We start from the raw sequence: 16,226 nt of genomic DNA on the forward strand, positions 1-16,226 counted from the left end.
GGGGTAGGCGTGTAAATACTAGTATTCTATAACCCGTGCGTGTAACTGCCTGACACACCTCTGATCTGCCCATGCCCCTCTCAGGTCCATGTATCCTTTGAAGTTGCATGCTCTAGAATTTAAACACAATACGTATCAAATACCAACTAAGAGCAATTACGCATGTAATTGCCAATTAGTGCCAATTAAGGCTAATTAACACCAATTATAGGGCTCTGCTTACTAAGGTGCATTAGCGTTTTTAACATGCCTACAATTAGCACACATACTAACTGAGTAGGCACCTATAGGGATACTGTAGGTGTATACATGGTTAACACGCATACATGGTTAATGCACATTAAAGACACTAACAAGCCTATAACATGGATTAGTAAACAGGGCCCCTAGTCAATAACTTTCTAGAATTAGGGAGCAGATGTCTGAAAAGAATAAAATATCTCCTAAATACGTATATTTGGGGTCAGTGGGCACTTAGGAAAACACAACTCCTGACCTTCTATCATTTTCTACTAAATTAGTCTGGGAGCAAAACCAGATTAACTAATCAAGATATGAATATGGAAATAACCTAAGAACAGAAATGACTGCATGTGAAAAACAGTATTAGCGTCTAGGCCTTATTGGAAAAGGAACTTTTCCTCATTCTGTGCCCAAAGAAAAAAATCCTAATTCACCCTCAGTCTCAGTCCAGACAGCGTTGGTTGCTTTCATATTTGTTCTCTTGACAAGAATTGTTAAAAGCTATTTTCTTCAGTTTAAAAAGTGTGTATTGTGCAGAAGCAAGATTTTGTAATATTATCCACTTAATGTGTCAGTAAACTTACCTGCATGCAATATGTATCTGCATAAGCTTATTTAGACAGAGAGGAGGTGTTCTAAGAGGGTGAGTTGAGAAGGCTGCTCTTCCAGAGGAGATAGCTTAGGTGTTTGTTTTTTTTAATCTTCTGTGTTTTAACTTTTTAATATGAGTTTTAAGGTGAGATTGAATGGTCTGGTGTGATTGTGCTATCCTATTTAATTAATGTTCTTTTCCTTTTTTTCCTTTTTAATTTTAATTATTGTAAACTTCTGTGGTTGCTTTTATGGATAAACGGTATATTACATTTAAAAAAAAAACCCTATAAACTATAATATTAACACACACACATGTATGCACTTAAATTAACTTGGGAAATGTGTATGTGCCAAAGAGGAAGTGTAAATTATAGGGGAGATTCTATATATGGCACCCAAAACATCGGAGCTGAAATCAGTGCCGACTAAGTATATTCCATAATTACGTGTACCATGCCTAGATTTAGGCATGGTATATATAATATAGATTGTGGATATCCCAGCACCTAAACCTATGTGGATCCATTTACACCAATAAAAACGTGGCGTAAATCCCGGTGCATTGATTCATGCTCACTGGGACATATTCTATAACTACGAGCATAAATTTCATGAAACGCCCATTTCCCCACCCATAACCATGCCCCTTTTTGCCTGCGCATGTTAGAAGTTCGGCACACTTCATTACAGAATATGCTTAGCAAGTTGTGTGGTAAATTCTAATCAGTGCCAATTAGTGCTCATAATTGTTCGTTACGTGCTGGCATCAGCACTCATTAGCTTGTTAAGTTCTGTGCATTGTTATAGAATCTGCGCCAATTTTGGCGCAGATCTCTAGCTGCGCTATATAGAATCCGGGTGTATAAAATTCAAAGTGAAGAATGCAGGTCATTTTATTTTGAAAGTTTGACAGTATCCAGTACTTTTCATGGGTCTATGCAAACACGGGTATTATGTTGGCAAATTAAGATGAGGATTTGAACACGACAGAACCTTCTCCCGTACAGCTGCAATGCCTCTAATCATTTTCCTTTGTGCTGTCTTAGCAGTAGAGTCCTTTGGCTGTAAAAAAAAGCAGCTCAGTTTTTTTTATCAGTGTAATAAAATATGCAATATCCAGAGCCAGCCCTGAATTGGGCAGTGAGAAAGTGGGATGAGCACACTATAAAGAACTATGGGGCCGATGCTCAAAAGTCGTCATTAAACGTGCTTAGAGCCGCAGCTGAACTTACCAAACTAGGCATAGTGATCGATGCTCAAAGGAAATTGCATGCAAATGAGATGTACTGCAAGTCTGCATGAAGATCAGTAGGGAGAGCACCCGGCACTTGCGCAGAATAGTCTCACGGTAAGCTAGATGTTCTGCGCATGCCCAGGCCAAAGAAACGGGAAGAATACAAAACAAGACAAAATAAAAACAGAACCTGTCTTGAAAAATAGAAGCAACTGCTCTTTGGACCCTGTCGTAAGAGCATGTATCATATGAGCATGTTCATGGACAATTCTTGTTGGTTACTTTCTTTTTGGTTGTCTTTTTATTATTATTATTTTTTTAATTATTGTATTTTGTGTATGGCAACCAGAACACTTTTCTTTTAAGGTTACACTACTGTTCCAGGCAGAACACACATGCATATGATACACGTACATGAAAAGTGCAGATACTATTAAAAAATGCAGACCAGTGAGAAGCTGCCCTTTCACATGCAACACAACCTTGGACCTGCTTGAAAATTTTGAACATTACAGGTAGGCGCTCCCTTCTGTGCACTGCAGGAAATGCCTGTGCATCTCATGGAAATCTCGTTTTAATACTAATTAGTTCATTTTATTGCATTTGCATCTAGTTTTCAGACACTGCTTTCATGAAAGGTAAAAGCAGTGTAAAAACCCTTTGAGCATTAGGCGCATAATAATGTACACGTAAAACTGGCTGAAACTGGTCAAAATGGAATGCTACAAGCCCGGTAAGCATTGAGCATCGGCCCCTATGAGAAATACTTTACTTGGTGAATATCCTAGAAAGGCTTGAACTGAGATTACAATCCAGCGAGAATAGTTTGGTTGTTATGTAAAATCTTAGACAGAATGGAACACAAAAGCAATCCTTCGAACAAGGTAGAATGAATTCTGTTCAATAATACTAGAAAATGGCATTAAAGTATTTTTGTGAGACTATTGTTACTAATTTGGAAAGCTAAATAGGATTTTCAATTGTACTGTGGTTGTAATTGCTTCTCCTCTGGTTACTGCCATGTTTATATAATGGCTAGGTTACAGCTGTCTGCATGGGAACTCTGTTGCATAATGACACTTTGCTTCAGTAGCTTCTTAGCACTATATAGAGGAAGAAAGAGCTAGAAAGAGATGAGGAAGCACAAAGAAGCATTTTTGGCTGTTCTGTCAGTTTTTGCCAGGAGGTTGAGACAAATGGAGTTTTCAGTTAAGGAGATGAAAACATGAGTAGAGAGGATTCCCTACTCTGATCGCAGACCTGCAAAATTAAACCATATGTCTTCCATAAGTATTCCATCTGTTGCAATGAGATCTCTGGCTACCAGTCAACTAGTCACTCAGGGGCCCTTATACTAAGCCACATAAGCATCTACGCGCCCAACGTGCGCCAAAATGGGTTTATTGCACAGCAACCGCGTGGCTCTTGTGGTAATTTCATTTTTGGCTCATGTCCAATATGTGAATCTAAAAAATATTATTTATTTTCGGATGAGCGGAATGGATGTGCAGCAAGTGGCTTTTGGCATGCATAGGTCATTGCTGCCTGGTTACTGCGTGAGTCTTTACCACTAAGTCAATGGCTGGCGTTAAGGTCTCAGACCCAAAATGGACACGTGGCAATTTTCATTTTGCCGCATGTCCATTTTTGGCAAAAATAAAAAAAAACCATTTTTTTAAAGGCGCGCTGAAAAATGGATCGGCTTGCCCCAAACCCACGCCTACTGTACTGCAAGCCTCAATATCAACACCAGCCAGGGGATTAGGTGCATAGAAACACTAATCTTGCTAAAATACTTAAGGGTCCATATTCAAAGTGATTTAACAGAGCAGGATATTCTCCTAACCTTTTAAATCGCTTCTGCCTGCCCAGTTGCTGATATTAAGTGGCACTTAACTGGACAATACCACTGAATATTGGCAGTCACCGGCCATGTCACAAGTGGGCAGGCCAGGGGCATTACAGGAGGTGGAGCCAGGGAGGAGCTGGGAGTTATGGAGGCGCTGGCAATTGTCAGTGGGGGACATGCACATCCTACTAATGCAGGTCTCAGCTGATATGCAGCCAGGACCGGCAGAAGAGCTGGCAGCCTGACTCCATCTAGCCAGACAATGATACTTAATGCCGGTGCCCGGACATGGTCTGTCACTGAATAGCGGGGCCTAATTCTGCCCGCAGTGCCCAGTGTTTAAAAAACGGTGACCACCACCGGCCAAATGTCAACCGGATAATGTTTTTGCTGTCTTGGGAATGTAAACTGAGCCAGACCTGGTTTTTCTTCATTCATAGCTATGTGTAAATGAAATGCACTATATATATACATTTTTTTTTCTTTTCAAAGTAGAAAACTTAGAGCTAAAAGTAGTCTGTCTTTATTCATCTTTGATGATAACTAGAAAAGAAAAAATGATTATAGTTGAAGCCATGTAAACCATGGAATTTTAAAATAACAGGTTTATGGGCTCATTTTCGAAAGAGAAGGACGCCCATCTTTTGACATAAATTGGAAGATGGGATTTCTTCTCATAGGGTCGTCCAAATCGGTATAATCAAAAGTCAATTTTGGACGTCCCCAACTGCACTCTGTCGCAGGGATGGCCAAAGTTCAAGGGGGCGTATTGGAGGCGTAGCGAAGGTGGAACTTGGGCGTACCTAACACTAGGATATCCTCGACCCATAATCGAAAGAAACAAGGACGTCCCTGACGAACACTTGGATGACTTTACCTGGTCGTGTTTTTCTTATAACCAAGGCACAAAAAAGTACACGAAATGACCAGTTGACCATTGGAGAGAATCGGGGATGACCTCCCCTTACTCCCTCAGTGGTCACTAGCCCCCTCCCATCCTCAAAAAACATGTTTAAAAATACTGATTGCCAGCCTCCATGCCAGCCTCAGATGTCATACTCAGGTCCATGACAGCAGTATGCAGGTCCCTGGAGCAGTTTTAGTGGGTGCAGTGCACTTCAGGCAGGCGGACCCAGGCCCATCCCCCCTACCTGTTACGTTTGTGGAGGAAACAGCGAGCCCTCTAAAACCCACCACAAACCCACTGTACCCACATCTAGGTGCCCCCTCACCTGTAAGGGCTATGGTAGTGGTGTACAGTTGTGGGTAGTGGGTTTGGGGGGGGGGGGGGCTCAGAACACAAGGTAAGGGAGCTATATACCTGGGAGCAATTAATGAAGTCCACTGCAGTGCCCCCTAGGGTGCCCGGTTGGTATCCTGGCATGTCAGGGGGACCAGTGCATGCTGGCTCCTCCCACGACCAAATGGCTTGCATTTGGTCGTTCTGAGATGGACGTCCATGGTTTCCATTATCGCCGAAATTCAGAAATGACCAAATCTAGGGACGACCATCTCTAAGGACGACCAAATTTCAAGATTTTGGCGTCCCTGATCGAATCATCGAAACGAAAGATGGACGTCCTCATCAAATTGGAAAATATGGGTTTCTCCGACCCTGGATGGGGACGTTTTGTGAGGACGTCCTCATCAAAACTTGGACGTCCCTTTCGATTATGCCTCTCTCTAATAAGGGACCTGTGAGCCTGTGGACTAAGGGGTCCTTTTACAAAGGTGTGCTGAAAAATGGCCTGCGCTAATGTAGACGTGTGTTTTGGACATGCACAGATCCATTTTTCAGCGCACCTGTAAAAAAAGCCTTTTTGTTTTTGGCCGAAAATGGATGTACGGCAAAATAAAAATTGGTGCTTGTCCATTGTGGGTCTGAGACATTGCCACCACCCACTCACTTAGCGGTAAGGTCTCACATGTTATTCGGGTGGTAATCATCAACGAGCGAACACTGCTGATTACCGCCCAGTTAGTGCTACGTGTTCAAAAATAAAAAATATTTTTGGACGCGCGTAGCAGACATGCATAAAGATTGGAATTACCCATGTGGTAGCCAGGTGGTAGTTCCAGATTGAAGTGCGTTGTGCACGTGTAGGCACCTACGCGGCTTAGTAAAAGGGCCCCTAAATATTTTGCCTATAGATACAACATGGGAAAAGACTTGTAATAAGTAGCCCCTGTCATCTGCTCATTATGCTAACAAGATGTGATTTGTTGAAAAGCAGAGGTGTCTTTCAATATGCCAGATAAATAAAATTAAACAGATGTGGAGTCCCATGTTATGCAGGACATAGAGATCGGTATTGAGACATCCAGGTCAGGGCCTGCACAATTCCGGTAGTATTTTAGAAAAGGTTCTGCTGTCTCAAAAATGCCTGCAGGAGTGCACCAGTATATTCTGGCACATACAGTGGCAGCATCTATTTTACAAATGTACACATTGAAAAAAATGAATGGCACAGACCCAGTAGCTTTCACATGGAGGTGGTAGCACTGACACATGGAAACAATTGATTTCAGAACTTCCATAAAGTGGCACCATATCTACCTGTAGTTGCCCCATTTTTTTCAAACCTACATGCTAAGTGGTGCCAATTAGTGACGTCGCAATTTTAACTTGATTTTTTTTATATAGGTAGACATGATCTACATTGGATTATGGAAAATGACTCCCTCAATCCCTCATGCAAAGCCTTAGCTCAAACGAGCCCTTTTTAAAACTTATGCATGCTTTTAAGCTGTTGTAAAACCCAACTTGGATATTTTCTCCCATATACAAGTATTATCTTTGTATACTGGGGAATATATATGTAGATTGTTTTCCTGCCCAAGCCATGTGCACACAAAAAACACACAATGTACCAGCTGCAGCACACACTTTTTATTTACTGTGGGAGTCACCAACCTGCAATATGCATATGTTATCTCACATTTCATATGCCACGAGTTTATCTTGTTGGGCAGACTAAATGAACCATGTAGATCTTTATCTGCTGTCAAGCTCTTTGATATGTATCTCTGTGGTAAAATGTATTATTCTATCACAGCTTACTTACCTCTCCTATTCTTCTATTGATCTCGTACTTTGAGGTTCATGCTTATATATTATTTTGATTTGATCACAAGGCTTTGGGGAGCTTTGACTGCATTTTCCTGTTTTCCTTTGTTGTGTATTGCAAGCTTTGGTTAAAGCAAAAACACAAAACAGAATGTAATTATAAATTTCAAATAACAGTGATAAGTAACAAATGTGGAAAGGCAGTATGAAGAAGGCTTTAATATAAATGATTTTGCATTTCAGTTTGCTGCTTAATTCTTCATTAAAATACAAAGCACACGTCTTTTCAGATGGTCCAGAAAATAAACAAAAGCACATTTCTATTCTTAAATAATGGGCACTATTGGCTGGATTCAGTAAATGTGCCCAAAGTTAGGCACTGTTAAGATCTACGCCAAGTGCCAGTTCTATAAAGGTCACTTAGGGCTAGATTCTGTATATGGCACTTAAAAAAATGGAACTGAAAAAACGCTATTCTATAAACTAAGCTTAAAGTTAGGCGCAGATTATAGACTAGCACTTGAACCTAGGAAAGATCTGCGCCAAGTGCCAGTTCTATAAAGATTGCTTAGGGCTAGATTCTATGTATGGCGCCTAAAAAATGGCGCTGCAAAAGGTTATTGTATAACATATGATTAAAGTTAGGTGTGGTTTATAAAATAGTGCTTAAACCTAGGACATGCACCTAACTTTAGGCGTAGCCATTTGTACCAATTAAAATGTGGTGCAGGCGCGTATCCACATCAGCGTAAATGCCAGGAATGCCCCCATTCTGCCCATAACCCTCCCATTTCCGCAACCTTTTTTAAAACTTGCACATAAAATTTAGGCGCAGATCCCATCCAATTAAATCTAACTAGCGTCAATAATTGCTTGTTAAAAAGCCACAGCCCTAATTGGCTCATTATTCAATTAAATTGCACTCGCAATTTTTGGCAACTTTTATAACACTAGGGGGTTACGCTTAAATTCTGGAACACAACTAATGGCAGTTGGATGCATAAATGACCCTATTCTGTAACACTGTGCCTAAATTTTGGGAACACCCTTAAGCCACCCATGCCCTTCTCCTGGCCAAGCCACTTTTTGAGTTGAATGCGAGACAATTTAGGTGCACAGTGTTATAGAATAACACACAGGCAGATCTAGGCGTAAATCCTATTTAATGCCAATTAACATCAATAATTGGTTATTAGCAGCTCATGGGATGCACGCTCTTTATTGAATTCAGACCTAAGAGCTTTTTCACCTCTTCAAGTTATGATAATAATAGTGGCATTTTGAAAAGGCAGGGGTGCAATATCTGCTCTCCGCTATGAGTGAAAGAATTCTGTAAAGGACAAATTATCTCAACAAAATGCTGCCTACTTCTCATATGGAAATCTGGAAATCAAAACTGTATTGAAAGGGTTAATATTCACAAGGGTTGACTTTGAAGAGTTTACTTTTTTTTTTTTTTTTTTTTTGTGAGCTGTAGCAGCCTGTAGAGCTGTGCTAAATTTTGCAGTCCTCAGGGTACAGGCCTATGTAAACATGCCAGTGCTTGTCAGAGTTACGGTATTACCCATTCCCCATTTCACTGTGTAATTTTGCTAGGATGTGACCATATGAGAGATTTCTCAGAAGGGGAAGGTTTATAAAATTCAGGGAACAAGCTCATGGGAAAATGGCATTTGCTAACCTTTTCCCTGTTGATTTTCTTGATAATTTTATCGCTATTTTGGACTGGATAAAGTTTGCATATGCTATCGTTCTGTATTACAGAAAGAGAGAGAGAACATGGATTACCAATGTTATTTATATCCCACATACCGGGATTCATAAGTTGGCATTTAGTAATATCTGTGGGTGAAAATAATTACACTGTATAGATTTGAGCTGTCATATCACTTTGCTGATACAGTAGGAGGGGTTGATACTTTCCTAGGAGATGTCCACTCTGAGTCAGAGCATCATCACTAGATTTGCACACTTCAGGTCAACCATAGTCCATCACTTTGAAGTCAGTGGTTATTATCATCTTTTCCTCAGCGTGTAATTACATATTCTGAAATACATCACAAAATTATACCAGTTATGCTTCACAAGAAAAAAAATTGTACCTTTTACTTGTCTGAAATGAATAATAAGCAGATTGATAAACATGTGGGTCTGTCTTTTCATTTAAAATAAAATTTGTATTTTATTGAAACAACCAAAGTAGGGTAAGCTTCTTGACCACTGGGTGAATCATAGTTTCTGCAATTCACATTTCAGGGTTTCTAATCCATTAACAAGGCTGGAAGAGTGGTAGACTATCACAACATGGTAATTCAGTAACTGGCTTCAGCCACCATGTTGAGACTTTGGATCATAAAATTGATTTTCATGTCAAAAGAAATTGGTGCTAAGTACCTGGCCCCATAACCAATATGCTCTCAAAATCATAATTGTATTTTTATGAAGTGGTTTACAGCTATTAGCATTTTTGAGATTTTCTTTCCCTTTTAATAATATGATTCTTTAGAACAGTAGTATTGAGGGCCCGTCAAAATGATAGGAAGAAAGTGGTGTACATTCATTAAGTCAAACCTCCTCAACCCCTGGGAATACTTTAATTGGCATTAAAGAGAGAAATCTGCCAGCCCTGAGTCAAGAGAACACTGTCAGTATTTCCACTCCCCCCCTAACTATATGGACCCTGTAATGTTGAGGTAGCAATGGCAACTGTTATGCTGAAGCCTCTAAATGACTGCAGATGTTTATGGACCGACTACCCATAGCAATAACAGCAACAAAGATAGATCAGCCAATTGACAGCACTATTATGTGTTTCACCCCTTAAAAAGTTAAGGGGGTCTTTTGCTAAGGCACGCTCGTGTTTTTGGCAAGCCAAAAATTGTAGGCGCGCTAAACATTAGAGATGCCAATGAATTCCTATGGGCGTTTAGCGCACCCACAATTTTAGCGTGCGCTAAAAACGTGAGCGCACCTTAGTAAAAGATGCCCTCAGTGTTTTCTGAAGCCTAGTATCCATTTATTGAACGAACTATCACTGCTTGTGCTCTAATACTGGTGATCCCATGATAATCAGATAAGCTCTTTCCATTTGTGTATTCCATTACCAGCAGCCAAACAGTTCTTCATATGTATAATCCAGGATATCTTTACTTTTGGATGACACCTCAGCCAGGATGTTCCAATCAACATCCAGCAGTTTTCTGAACATCTTCAATTAAATCTCTGTCTATTACTTCTACTTCTGAAGGAGTCTGTATAAGTTGCATCCATTTTTCCATGATTCACAGGAATGGCCATCTCAGGTGAGTCCTGAACAAGTGAAAAAGGCTGAAGAGGGCTATCCAAGCTTTGTTAAGATAAGGTTGCCTCTTTTCCATTCCTCGTATTTTCCCATTGATGCCTTCTCTGAGGTATTTATTCCTCATCTGTCTCAGTCTTGTTTACACTGTAACAGCTATTTTTTAGACTTGCAATAACCATCTGAGACCCTGCAGGGCAATCAACTCATGCAGGGAAACATTTTTACACAATCATGGCAATGACTAATTAGCTGTGGGATGGCCGTTTACTTTAATCCATGAAAACATACTGTATAAATTGTGCTGTGTAGAATCACATTAAAACAAAATATTGTCCTTTAACTTTTGCTTGGAAATGTATTTGCTTTGGGTAAGAAATAGTGGCTGGAAATGATTTTTTTTAAGGCTGTGTATGATTTGACAGCTAAAGCCATTTTTCTATGTTGCAGACATCAGATGTGTTTTACTGTTCATTAAAGTTTTCTAGGAAGGAATATTGCAATTCTGTGTATACTGGTTTACCAACAAGGAGCATTTACAAGATCCTGCTAGTTCATCTGTCATTCTATTGCTGGTTATTACCTAAGGATCATTTTAATCCTGTCTTGAAGAACTTGAACTGGATTCCTGTTGTTTTTCAAGCTAAATTGAAAGTGTTGTTTTTAACCTTTAAAGCCCTGAAGGTTTAGGGACCAGTCTAAACACAAAAACAAAAATGACAGTAGATAAAGATCATATACTATCAAGTCTACCCATCCACACCAGCTAGTAATCTACACAATGTTTTCCTCTCCCTCAGAGATCCTCGGTGCTAGTCTCATGCTTTTTTGAGTTCATATACCATCTTTATCTCCACCACCTCTGTGGAGAGGCTGCTCCATACATCCACCATCCTTTCCGTAAATAAATATTTATTTTCTTTCATCAGCAGTGGATGAATCCAGTGACATGTGGGTTATGACCATCTACCAGCAGGATGAGATAGAGAGCACTGAACTCTGTCATATAGGATGGTATGTTCTTCAGTATATCTCTATCTCCTGCAGATGGTGGACGGTCTCTTACAAGCTCCTGGTATCATCCTGGGCCATTGCTCCTTTTCTGGCAAGGCTGGTTCAGTTGAGCTGGGGGGTGATTAGGCTTTTGGAGTGCCTTCTGTAGGGGTACACCTGGTAGTGCCAGATCCCCTCTCCTTGTCCTCCCTCTTGTTGTGTTTTTTATTCCCCTCTCCTTCCTCACATTAAAAAGAAAAAAAAACAAAAAAGGGAGAGAAACCCGCAGTTCAGTGGCTGTGGTCTCTGGGGAGGACAACTGAACCTTGGCAGTGCGGCTGTATCAGGAGGAACATGTTTTGGGCACTGCGGGCAGCCTCAAGGCAGAGAAACTAGCAGTTTAGTTCAACCTTCGGTTTACTGTGAGTATGCTTTTAAATTGTTATTAGCGACATCACGGTTTGGGTTTCTCCCGGGAGACTGATGGCAGCAGAGGCTGCTATGCGCTGCTCGTGCTGTGGGAAGTGCAGAGCAGCATCAGGGCAGTGTGACACTTGCCTAGCAGTGTCAGAGCTTCCAGTTTCAGTGATCTTATTGTTAACCAGTATATTTGGTGGTATATTGCATTATTAAATCCAATTCAATCCAATCCAGATGAGGGGTCATCGGGTTCCCGCATGGGGGGGGGTTGGTGCAAACAGCGCTGGCAGCACCCTCAGGTTCTTCATCTTTGTTATCACCCACAGCCATTTCAGATCCCTGCGACACTGTTTCTGCAGGTGAAAATGTCTCTCAGGAGGCTCATGGGGCTCTTCATGGTGCAGGCTTACTTTAACAGCAGCTTCCCTTGCCACTGGGTCTCAGGCAGCTCCTCAGATGCCCTTTTCACTTGAGTTTGATTGCTGATTCATCAGGCATTTCTGCTGAAGAGGTCTCTTCCAGTCATAGAGTCTCCTCTTCTTTCTCAGCATCAGCAACCAGATTTGTCATGTAAAAGGAAACGGGTGGGCACTGTCTCGGAGTTGGAGGCAAGGTCTCCCTCTTCTCCTGCTCCTTCTGAAGGGGAACCTGGGGCTGAATCTGTGATTCCTGGTTTTCCTGAGGAACTGGAGGAGGGGGAGTTGTTGCCTGATTAGTCTGATGACCCCACTGCAGTCCAGGTCTTTCATATGGAGGAGTTGCTCTCATTCATCTCTAAAACTCTTGCAGTCCTGAATACCTTGGCTCCTGACTCGTAGCTGCTGGCGGCATCTAATCCTAAGAAGGCTAGCACAGAGGCCTCCAAAGGCTTTTCCAGTGCATGAGACCATGCAGGAGCTGATCTCAGCACAGTGAGCCACTCCAGATACCAGCCTGAGAGTGGCGAGAGCTATGGCATACCTGTATCCTGTCTCAGAGGAGGACTGCTTCAGGTTGCCTAATGTGGACACCTTAGTGGCCATGTTGACAAAGAAAATTACCCTACACCAAAATAAAACAACAGGAGGGGCTTTTTGTCTTGTCATTTTGCCTATAAGCTCTTTGGGTTTTGAATTATTGGATGTTTTTACCCTTACATTTGCAATTTGTCATCTGTGGCTGAACAAAATTGTTTGATTCCTGAAGCAGGTGTGAGTGGAGCCGAAAAGCAGGACTGTGTTGAGTCATTTTAATTGTCATCCTTCACTAAACCACTTGTTTTGTAATCACATTGGTCTGCCCCCTCCTTTGGTTTTGTGTCTGTGGTGTGGACTGTCATTAGGGGGGCACTTCTGCTGTTTTTTTGTTCCAAAGAAACTACTCTGCCAGTGGAGGGTGAAATAGCTCTTAAGGACGTCCAGGATAGGAAGCTGGAATCTTCCTTGAAGCTGTACTTCAAGATCTTAATGCTTTCTCTGCAGGCAGCAATCTGCAGTTTTTATACCTAGGAACCAAATGGTGGAACTCCTTACCAACCAAAATAAGAAATATACAGGAATATACTAGATTCCGCACAATTCTCAAATCGTTCCTATTCAAACAAACCCTCACAAAGAACAACCATATCTCAAACAATTAATTATTACCTGAGTTGGTTATTACTCTGTTTTCCATTACCTTTCTCTTTACTTCATGTACAATTTCTCATTCATAATAGATTTTTCCATAGCTATCCTAGTATGCTTGTGATACTGTATTATAAAATTGGATTCTTACAACAAATTACTTTCTTATGCATTATTCTTTGTTATATATCCTATATTTTTTTATTGTAAGCCACATTAAATTCAAACTTGTTTTGGATAATGTGGGATATAAATGTTACAAATAAATAAATGTGGCTAGGGCTTTCCTCAGCTGGACTCAGCAGGCGGTAGAACTTGACCCCTTGGTTGACATTTCCACTCACTGTTTTCTTCCCCTCTCTTGGTCTGACCATTTCTTAGTAGCTTTTGCTATCACTTTGTCATCTGGTGTTCCCACTGTCTCTAAAGCCAGTTTCTGCTGAAGACCCTACCATCATCACCTTGACCTGTCCACATTGTCACCTTTTTCTTTTCAACTCCCTCCCATCTCACCTGCGAGCTCACTGGACTCTCAGGTTGCTTGCTTGCATACTACCTTCTCAAAAACATGTGATTCATTGTCCCTTTGCTTTTCCATCCTGCTTCCGCTCACTCTCACAAATCTTGGACCCAGCAGACCAGGTACAGCATGCTTGGTGGCTGCATCTGGATCATCTTCATCTGTGCCTTCCTGAGTGGTGGTAGTAACCAACACAAGATTTTCTGGATAGGGAGCTCACTTTCTCCATCAGTTGGCTCAGGGTTGCTGAAAAGCGACAGAAGCGCTTTTGCCTATAAACCATCTGGAACTGAGGGCAGTTCGTAGGATCCTTCTGCATTTCAGTTTCTTCTGGATGGGAAGCCAGTCCACGTTCTTTTGGACAATCTCACGATGGTGTCTTACATCAACCGTTAAGGTAGAGTGTAGGAAAATATCCGAGAACAAAAAGAGTCCACCGTAAATAAATCTAAAAGGTAGACATTAAGGTTCTTATTTTAGAAGCACCCCCATGTGTAAATGGCATAAGTGGCATAAGTGTCTTATGCGGGTCCTAGCTTAAGCAGGTCCTGCCTGAATATCAGCTGGGACATCCATAAGCTTTGGCAGCAAGACTTGGCATTATTAGCCCAAGATATTCAATGCTGGTGCCCGCAGTGGTCAATGTTTAAAAAACAAACAAACATTGAATGCTGCAGGCTGAATATCAGCAGGTTAGGGTTCCTGTGTTGGAAGTCTGAAAATACTGGGAGACGTTTCAACTTTCAGACCAATAAAAGTCATCTGGAAAAGGAAGGTACAGAGTGGTTGTAAATCTCTCATTAGTGATCTGTGGAGTGCCCCCTAATGGGTAAGCTGGCCATGAAACTCCTGCAGTGGATTTTGGACTGACTAACCTTATTAAGAACTGGAATGATCATCTTAATTCTGTTATTCTATATGGCTCTAGAAGCTTTAGAGACAGAACTTTATACTTTATACATCATGGAATATACAACAAATCTATTAACCATTTATTCCCAAAGATATTTTTATGGTGTAAATAAATATTTATTTGAGAGAGAATTCCAAAGAATATACAATAAAATATCTAAGATCTATAGAAAAGAACATAATCCTGTAGTTACAACAATAAAAAGAGAGTTCCCACCTGGACAGTTCCCACCCACCAATTCCCACCTAGGACAATTCCCCCTGGGATAATTACCACTTAAGGGGGACAATTTCCACCAAGAACTTTCATCCCTGGTCAATTCCCACCCTCTCTAGCCTTTTTTTTCTACCGACCATAATCTTCTTTCTTGTATTGGGTCTGAACAAGGAAGTTAGAACAGCATATGGATGTACACAAAGGAGAAGGGGAAAGTGATGTGTAAAAGATAACGTTGGGGGGGGGGGGGGGGTATGAGGGGATACGATCTGGAAGAGAAAAGGGAGGAAGATTACTTGCTTTGTGTGCTTTGTATTTTTTGGGTTATGGGTGGGAATTGTCCTCTCTGGTGCGGTGGGGATTGGTTCAGTGGGAATTGTCCTAGGAGAGAAGTGGTGGGTGGGTGGGAGCTGTGCAGTGGGAACTGACCTAGAACCAATAAAATTAAGAAAAGGAAGAAAATACTATGCCACTTAAAAATTGGCATAGTTGCAGAAGATTCTATAATAAGTTTACAAAACAGCTGAAATTTGACCTTTAGTGGAAGATAATTTAGCATCCCTTAGTGAAAGAATCACTAAATAACTCTGCTGTATCTATGCATAGTAGTATATTGGTTCAATGCATTCATTTAATATACAGGGACTAACTGTTGTAAATAGCTAAAAACTAAAGTTAAAACCTTAACCTGAACATGATATTCTACTATAAGCCAATATAGATCTTTTGGAAGGGAGGAGTAGCCTAATGGTTAGTGCAGTGGCCTAAGATCAGGGGAACCAGGTTCAGTTCCCACTGTAGCACCCTAAAACTCTGGGCAAGTGACTTAACCCTCCATTACCCGGGATACAAAATAATTACCTGTATGTAATATGTAAACTGCTTTGAGTATAAGCACAGAAAGGCAGTGTATCAAATCTCATCCTCCTTTCTTTTCCCTTGCCCTTCCTTTAAAGTAAGTAAGCATGATCAAATGCTTTCGATCCCACAATCAATTAATTTGGTGGTTCTGTACAGTTTGCAGCCTAGGTAATATATATTCTGAAATCTCATGATAATAGGATTGATTACTAACTACCATTAACAAGCAGTTACCAGCAGTAACATATGCAATTGTTTTGGGAGGCAAGCATGGGTGTAGCTGTTTTATCTGATACAGACAATAGAAACAAGTTTTAACTCAAGCAATATCCACAAAAGTTTGAATTTCTGTGTGAGTTATGGAGATCATTCGCTTTTACATTTTCCTTGGGTAGACAATTCAATAGATTAGCC

At 40.9% G+C, this 16,226-nt stretch overlaps 1 protein-coding gene across 2 annotated transcripts in view; it reads left to right on the forward strand.

Annotated features, from left to right (window-relative positions):
• Positions 1–16,226, forward strand: part of PDE1A (phosphodiesterase 1A) — a 595,639-nt gene that overhangs the window by 195,301 nt on the left and 384,112 nt on the right. The window lies entirely within an intron of this gene.

This window comes from Microcaecilia unicolor, chromosome 7 (assembly GCF_901765095.1).
Source record: "Microcaecilia unicolor chromosome 7, aMicUni1.1, whole genome shotgun sequence".
Classification (NCBI taxonomy): domain Eukaryota; kingdom Metazoa; phylum Chordata; class Amphibia; order Gymnophiona; family Siphonopidae; genus Microcaecilia; species Microcaecilia unicolor.